Source organism: Elaeis guineensis, chromosome 6 (assembly GCF_000442705.2).
Source record: "Elaeis guineensis isolate ETL-2024a chromosome 6, EG11, whole genome shotgun sequence".
NCBI classification, from domain to species: domain Eukaryota; kingdom Viridiplantae; phylum Streptophyta; class Magnoliopsida; order Arecales; family Arecaceae; genus Elaeis; species Elaeis guineensis.
In genome coordinates, this window is record NC_025998.2 from 28,769,147 (window position 1) to 28,778,386 (window position 9,240).

The 9,240-nt window shown below is 36.4% G+C and overlaps 1 pseudogene; it reads right to left on the bottom strand.

Annotated features, from left to right (window-relative positions):
• Positions 1 to 2,647: 2,647 nt before the first annotated feature.
• On the bottom strand, positions 2,648 to 3,480 carry LOC140858862 (NDR1/HIN1-like protein 26; annotated as a pseudogene).
• Positions 3,481 to 9,240: the final 5,760 nt, after the last annotated feature.

Below are 9,240 nucleotides of genomic sequence, written 5' to 3' on the forward strand. Positions count from 1 at the left end.
ACTCGAAGTAAAAATAAAGGCCACATATTTATAGCACTTTGAAACTTTTAGTATACTAATTTTGAAGATGAAATTATTTTGAGGGGAGAGTATGTAATAGCCCAAAACCCTTTAGGCTCCTTGGAACCGACCCAAGATAATCAAGGCCTGCCTGGTTGGCATGTGCATGTTGCATGTGGGAGTCTTCTTCTCTTTCGATTTTGTCAAAATCAAGATCGTGAAAGTTTGGATTAGCTTAGGAAAACTCGTCTGTAAGAGTCCCCTCCCTCTCCCTTGGATCTCCACCCTCAATTGGTTAAGAAATCATCAAGAATCATCCAAGATTTCTTGCATCTTCTTGGCGTTGCTGTAGGGAAGAGATTGTCGAAATCTCATCATGAGGCCTTTCCAGACTTAAGTAAGAGGTTTTAACCATTGAACCCTGCTCTTTTTTGAGTTTTTCCCCATTGCTTGGAGTGGGCAAGCCACCGGATCTACTGCCACTATTTTTCTTGTTGTTTCCATCGATCCCCACCCCACCGGCCATGACCCTTTTGTTTCATCGACCCCCATCGGCCATGGCCGTTAACGAGGGCATGGTCTCACCACTGTCAGGAGTGGCTTAGGTGGCCAGCCCCGATTTTCCACCGTCGTGATGGTTGGGAAGGAGGAAGGAAGGAGAAACCCCCTATTTTGAATAAGAAAAGAGAGGGGGAGGGCTTCTCTCTCCTCTAGTTAATAGTTAATCAAATAAATAAATAGTTAATTAATTAATTATTTTCTCTTTTATATGGATTTGAGAAATTCTAGAAGGAAAATTTTATGGATGGGGGTGTGGACCCCGAGGAACCCTAATAGAGGTTTCTAGGTATTTAATTTGACTAATTTGATTTATTTTATAATATTAATTTGAATAATATAAGAGAGTAATTCATCAGATAGGAGGACATCGAGTGGGTTCTTGATGTCCATATCATAATTTAGTGAGTCCAGTTTGTCACTGATTGAGATAAGAATCTTTGTACATGATCACTATTATATATGTTATTTTTATTATTGCATTTGTATGATTTGTTTTGCATCATTAGATTCGTGTTAATAGATTTGTTATATTTGAGAAACTATTATTTCTAGTACAATCTTTCAACATGAGTATATTATATATCGACAATATATATGTATCAGAGATTGATAGTACGATTATATGGGTATAATATTTTTATCTTGATCTCACTGTAAGCTGAAATTGATTTAATGAAACTAACATATAATAATGGGATGGAAAGAATATGGTTTGGACTAGCCTCGTCATGTAGAACAGCCTCCATAGGTTTATGCACAAAAATTTGATCCAAGAAAGATCATAAGAATTTGTTTCAAGAAATATCTTTAGAATTTAATTCGAGAAATATCATAAGAAGTTGATCCAAGAAAGATATTGAAAAGTTGATTCAAGAAAGATCATAAAAATTCAATTTGAGAAAGATTACAGAAATTCGATCTGATAAAGATCATCACATGATCCTGATTAGTCCAAAGTCGAAAAGTTAAAGATCGTCAAATTGAAATTATGGAAATGAAGAAACAGATATTAAAACCAGATAGACTAATATTGAATAAAAGACTTTACCTGATGGCATGTGATGATCTATTTCTTGATTATATATTTGATGCATATTTATGCCAGTATTGGAGTTATTTCAGATATATGTTATAAGTTTTTATGATTTCATCTTAATATGCTTATTGATATATTTTAAATATATCTATTATTTTGATGTAAATATACGATGATTCTTATTGAGTCGGAAAAGCTCATATTCTTATGTTTTTTTCTCAGAGACTGAAAGTCTAGTTCGGATGAGTTGGGGGAGAAGTTGAGTATCGGAACTCTTAATGCTTAGTTAAATTTTCTGATACCATTGGACATTTGAATATTTATAATTGAATAAATTGACTATTTATTTTGATGGATTGACTCGATTGATATGATTAGTATTTATTTGATTATTTTGAAAATATTTGAATTTATATTTATTTTAAATCTTACATGATTTTTTTGATCTCGCTCTAGGATTGGTGCAGTCGTGTCATGCGGCCGACCCAGATGCTGGGTTCGGAGCATGGCAAAAATGATACCCTTTGCTTTCTCTGAGCAAATATGACCTCTATTCCAAGTGCGTGCCCTGTGGGAACCTCTGAGTTCGAAAGTAGAAGGTCAGACCCGGGTTCGTCACAGGATTGATCTGGCGTTCAATTCTTAGTGTCCTCAGCTTTCTTCCTTCACTTTCTTTCATTGTTTTCCCCTGTTTATATCTTTTGTTTGAAGTAGGGGTTCTTTTCCCTTCATGGTCTGTACTTACTTCATTATCTAATAAAAATTTCTGGTGAATTCCTCCATATTTTCTCCTTTTTTATATAAAAATTAATCCTTTTTTGGTACAAAAAATTAATCCATTTATGCCTTGTTTTTGTTGATTGTCTTCCTTGGATATGAATCTCTCTCTCCAAGAGACGGAAAGAACTATGAAAATCAAATGAAATTAGGAGTCTATTCAATGGATCACATGATATTAAAAAAAAAAAAAGATAAATATGAAAAATCATGATGCAGTGAGCTCACATCCATGTTTATACCAAATTATTCCTTATTCGTGAGACGACGCGTTGTTATTTATGCATTCTTGAGCTCAAAGAGTTAAGTTGTACAAACGATCAAATGTTACAAATCGAACAAGAAGAAACCTGAGATAGTTTTACGCAAAAAGGAAAAAGAAAAAAAGAAACGTGAGATAGCGAAGTCGCGAGCGAGATGATCACATATGCTGGGTATATAATGTTAACACTAGAAGTAGATGGAGCACCTCTCGTTCCTGTAGCTAGCCAAGAGGTCTCCATCGGAACCCACCGCCATGTCGCACTCCACGTGCAAGGTATGGTGGCGCGTGTCCCAGGCCTTCACCTGGAACCGGATGACAGATTTCAACTCGAGCCGGAACTGGACCCGGCCAGCCACCGCGTCACTCGATATCCGGGCCGCCAGCGCGTCCCCCGCCGCCGGCGCCGTCCCGGTGAGGTCCCGAGGACCAGCGTCGTGTTCTTGGGCGGCTGGAAGAACGGGTTCAGGAGCGGACCGGACGCGACCACCTGGTCCCTGTAGTAGACCGAGCCGTAGACGACGTCGTAGTAGATGCCGATCTTTCGGTTGGAGTTGCGGTCTCTGACGTTGAAGGAGATGGGCGAGTTGAGGAGGCCAGCCGACGGCTGTGCGACGGCGGGAGCGGAGAAGGAGGAGAGATAGAAGCGGGGGCGGTGGGGCCGGAGGCTGAGCCAGAGGATGAAGACGATGAGGCCGCCGACGAGGAGGACGAAGAGGAGAACGGAGCAGAGGCACATGGCGAACCGGGTCATGAGGCTCTCCCGGACAAGTAACCGGGACCGGCGGGGGTGGGGGTGGGATCGGGTTTGGGTCTGGAGCGGTGGCTGGAACGCGGACGACATGGCTGGCACTTTGGATGAGGGTGAGTTTCTCGTGAATGGAACGGTGACGGGACTCTTTTATAGAAGTGGGACGAATAGCGAGCTTTGGAAGGGCCTAGGCGTTGGGAAGAATTCGGTCATACTTAAGCTTTTCTCCTTTACCTTTTTGCTAGGGTTGAGGAAGAAAGGAATATTAACTAGGTAGAAACCTTGCTTCTATCTTACTACTAGCTGTTCGTTTAGCCAAACTGAATCGAACGGACCCGAAGCGGAGTTGGTCTATTAATACTTGGGGATGAACCAAATTAGTTTTAGGTCTAAGTTTGAGCAGTCTCATGTTATCTTCAGTGTTATAACATGATTACTCGAAAATTTCAGCTGGTTAAAATCATTGAACTAATGACATGGGTTCAAATCTCGCACGCATTGGTATTGGCATGATGCTTCTGTAGTGGTTCTTAAAATATATAATTATACTGAAATTTCCCGCATGATTCTAAGCCTTGTTAATACCAGAAAGGTGCATTAGTGCACCATGCATACCCACTGATCTATAAAAGTATGCATCAATTTTTCCATCTCTTTCAATAACGAAACAAGAGAAAATCATTTTAAAATATATTTATTAGATGAGAGTCATAGTCATGTATGATTTCTTTCTGTGATCCCAATCATTCATACTTTCTTTTATATACATTGTTTGTGCTTGGAACTAGTCTGTAAACGGTTCAAAAGTGGTGTGAAAGGTTACGTTCAAAAGGATTCTTCTTGAGTTGAGTTTATGTTTTCTTCTTATTCGATTGTAAAGTTGGGTTTACGTGGACTTTGATTTAAATTTGGCCGATTTATTTATTATGAGCTGCGTCGGTTGTGATCCAAACAGCGGAAGTATCCCTTCCTTGGAACTGTGGCGCAATAGGCTCAGAGCACCGCAGACAAGACGCAGAAAAGCAGGCACTTCGACAGTTGCCAGCTTTTTTGTTTTTTTAAAGGAAAAAAAAAAAAAAAGGAGAGAATGAAGTACCGGCTTAAGTTTGCAATGCTGCAAAATGTAAAGTACTTTTGATAGAGCATCCTTTGGTGCTTTTAACCTTTTGGCGTGATAATGAGAATATCTGCGAAACTTAAGCCTTGGGTAACTTGGGGAATCAATGGATGTCAAAGTGGATGCACCATCCCAATTATATTTCTGGCCAATAAAGATTAGTAGGCCATGGGAAGGACTTCTTTCCAACAGCATCTGAAAATGAGCTGAGCAGGTCATGCATGGTTAGGGCTCCGTCACTGGGAGGATGCTTTAAGATGATCAAAGTCACGTTTTGTATCGGCTAAGGTTTATATAGGATACTTTTTGCTTATATTCCGGTCCTTTACAGAAATTAATCCATCTAGTTCCTCACTTCCCTTTGTTTCAAAGTTTGAGTCACCGGTTTCTTTGAAAAAAAAAAAAAAAAGAAGAGAAGAAGATAAAAGAGAGGTTTCAGTCATTGCCACTGCTCAAGGCAATGTCTATGCCTTTGGATAACTTGATATTTGATAGGTCCTTTGAGCTCATATTTGTTTCTATCACTCATTTATGCTTTGGAAATTATATCAATCTGTTACATGATTCTTAGTTTTATTTAAATACTATTGACAGCTAGTTTAAACTCAAACCCTCGTATTATTCACATTATGTTTATACTTTGTCTTAATTTTACAATTTCATAAAACCAAATCTGATGAAATATTTATTATTTAGACACACACGTGTATCATGGCCAAACCTGGTACGCGTTAAGCGCAATGAGTAAAAGTCCAACATTAGAAGATATAGCGTGAGACCCAGGCCGAACCCAGTAACGGCCGGCTTTGGTGAAGCCCATGGAGAGTGAGCGGGCGCCCAACCGAGTGCGAGCCACGAGGTAAGTCCGCCCATCACTAAAAGAGATAAGGTAATTAGCTACACAAATAAAGCATAGTTAAATTTAAAAAAAATATCATAAAAAATAACTATCAACATGAAAAGCATCGTCAAATAAGTATTGGCAATAGGGGTCGTTGATTCCATTTGCCGATGTTTATTTTTAACATCGATAAATATTTGATTTTCCTAATGCTTAATTAAAACATAGTTAGTTACATTTATCTATGTAAAAAGAAAGTATCGACGATAGTCAATTTAGCTATGCTTAAAAAACATCGACAAATATATATTTAGCGATGCAAAAATTTTATCGAAAAAAATTCAATTTACCTATGCTTATCAAGCGTCACCAAATGTATTTTTGGTGACGCTAATTATACGTCGTCAAATATTATTAGCGATGTCACTATAGCGTCAGAAAATATTAAGTAGCATCGCAAAAGGATGTGCCAGAATCGGGGAGCTAATATCGTCATTTAGCGATGCTTATTTTACCTATGCTTATTTTTCATCGCTAATATTATATTTAGCGATGTAAACTAAGCATAAGTAAGATAACAATGCTAACTAACATCGATAATTGTAGTTAGCATCGCTAATGGTGGCACATCCAGTATCTCGGCATGCTCATTGGCGATGCAAATGGATATTTACCGATGATTATTAGCATCGCCAAAGATCTTTACCTATATTTATTTTATGTCACCATTTAGCGATGCTAATTAGTGTCGGTAAATATTTTATAGCATCGCTAATGGTGGCACGTCTAGTATCCCGACACATCCTTTGGCGATGCTACGTTTTATTTACCTACACTAATTAACGTCGCTAAAAATTTTTACCTATGCTTCTCTTGCATCGCTAATTATCCTTTTTACAAAAAAAATAATTACTTTCATAGTAATTTTTTATAACTTTTTTTATAAACCTGTACACAAATAAATATCTATAATGTACATTACCTTCTTCATTCACACATATGCCTGAATCAAATTCATTTCACTTTAACAATAACACAATATATATATATATATATATATATATATATATATATATATGTATGTATGTATGTATGTATGTGTGTGTGTGTGTGTGTGTATATATATATATGTGGGTCATGAGGGACTGTTAGGACCTGATATGGAACAGCTTTGAGATGTCAAAAACCAGGAGTTGTGCATGGAGAAAAATCAAGGGGAGAGGGCGTGGCGTGTATGTCCATGGCGTGAGGTATATTTGCTCCTTATCCCTTCTTTCTTACAAACAACCAAAGGTTGGTTGTCAGGGCATCTTCTCTCCCATGTTTTGTCCAAGTTTGGATATGACTTTTCCTCTTCTCTTTGTCCAAAAGTTGGATAAAATTCTTACATCTCTAGTGTAGAGATTTGGTGCATGGGTTTTAGAAAGAAAAGAAAAGAAAGGGTTCTTCTCATGATCTCTAGCATAGAGATCATCATCCTCTTATTTCTTCTTCTTCTCTAAGAGTGTCTTGAAAGAAAAGAAGATTTTCAACCGTCAAGATGCGATCTCTGTAAGAGAGCTAGCACCCCGATGAGATCAATAAGTTTTTAATCAGATCGAAGTCTCATATGGATATCTGTAGAGGTCGGATGCTTGTGCGGCTTCAAAGGACCTTCAGAAGATATTCATGATCATCAGTTCATGATGAAGATTGACTGATGCCAAAGTATGATGTCTATTTATTTTTTTCTATTTTATTTCTGTATCTAAATCTTATTTCATATATGTCGATCTTATTTATGGTTTTAAGATTTGATCTTATACATACTTAGATTAAATCAGATTTAATCTGAATTTTTAAATTTCTGCTGTATACTTGTTTTGAAAAAATTTTTGCATGCATGAAACTATAAAACTCCAATAGTGGTATCAGAGCCACATCATATGCATGAGATTAAGATTTAGATCTAAAATTTATAGAAAAAAATTTCAGATCTGAAAGTTTTTTATATTGTTTTGACATAAGGTTGTCCTGGCATAACTTGTTATGCTGAATGATTATTTTAGAATGATGTTAAAATTTTTAATTAAAAAAATTAGATATAATTTTTTTAATATATATGTGATATATGTTTTATTGTTTAGATCTAAAAAGAGTTTTGAGATCTATTTTGATTTGTATATATGATATATGAAAGCATATTTAGGGCTGAAATTTATTTCTATGATCTGAACTTATGCATATATATGATATATATTTATATGTATAATCTGAAATTATTTCGAGATCAAAATATACTTTTTATATAAAAAATTTAGATCTAAAAATTAATATTTAAGATCTGAAATTAGTGTTCGTGCATGAAGGATTAGTCATGGGTAGATCAAATTAGGTCATGTAATTGGATTACATTTAGAGTTTCTGATTTGATCATATTGGGTCTAAATCAATTTAGCAGTTGATCAAATCGAATCAAATATTGATTAGGGTGAGATCAATAGAGCTTAAAGATCATGCAATTATTGTTGATCGAATTGATTGACATCCATATATAGAATCGATTAACTTATGGATCTAATTCGGCTCTATGGCTCGAATCTGATTCACCTAAGTTAACCTATTTGGATCAATTAGTGTCTAAGATAAGTAATTAAAATATGATTATTTAATTGATTTCATTCACTGATTTGATCGATTTATTAGTGTCTAAGGACAGCAACAGGGGGATCCCCATCAATCTCTACTTACCTGACCAATTTGAAAGATTGAGTCTCAAATTTGGTTGCTTCGTAGTTTGATTTAGCTCATGCCAATTAGATCAGTCATGTGATGACTGGTTAAATGAGATCTAAATCTAAAATCTCTTCATAAATATTAAGTCGAATGGTCTTCCATCATTGTATATGTGCGGGCGTGCTATCGACGTTTATTATTCTCAGCTAGTCACCGTGGTTCAGTTGCATTGGGAACACGCAACCACTCTATTAGCAAAGAGTTGCTCCAGAGTGAAGATAGAGTTGGACCCAATAATTGTTAGGTGAGGGATCCAATGACGGCTTTACACCTGCTTGTGAACGGTGGGTCTGACTTAACTAAGAAGTGCAGACAATAACTGTTAGGTGAGCCCACATGACTTAGAGACCAAGTAGCTGCAACATGCTTAGAGAAGCATCAGGATAAAGAGTTATCCATGCATCGATGTTCGTATTATCAATAACTGTTAGGTGAGATGCACGGCATCGGTGGAACCGTAGCACTCATTAGAAATCCAGTTTCGCATTAGGATTTTCGTTTCTCCACCCGGAGAGTGTAGGAGATATGATAAAATAGTGAGAGTCTTTTGCATCTAAAAGTTTCTAGAATAAATTATAAAATAAGTACAAATATCTAACTAGAATATTTATTTTTTGATATTTATTATGTTAGCTTCCAACTCTTTAGCTCAAATCCTAGATATCAATCATTTAACCGAAACCAATTACATAGACTGGCTCACAAACCTAAGAATCATTCTTAAAATAAAGCAATATTCTCTACCAGATTATTCTGATGTTAACAACTTGTCCAACCCAAAGTTAACAAGCTATACTTGATGAGTGGATAGACAATGACAATAAAAATAGGTGCTATATGTTGAAGTCCATGTTAGATGAACTCCAACATATGCATGAGCACATGTTCACCGCTAATGACACATTGATTTATCTACAAATATTATGAGGTGATCAGAGTCGTACAGCACATGAGATGCATGATGGATAGTCAATCTATGATCATTATTTGATAATGATCAAGGACATTAAGAAGCTTATAAGGCTTGACATGACCATGCGTAAGGAATTGCTTGTGGATTTGATCTTGCAATTCCTGTTTAGTTTATATAGATAGTTTATGGTAAACTATTATATGAATG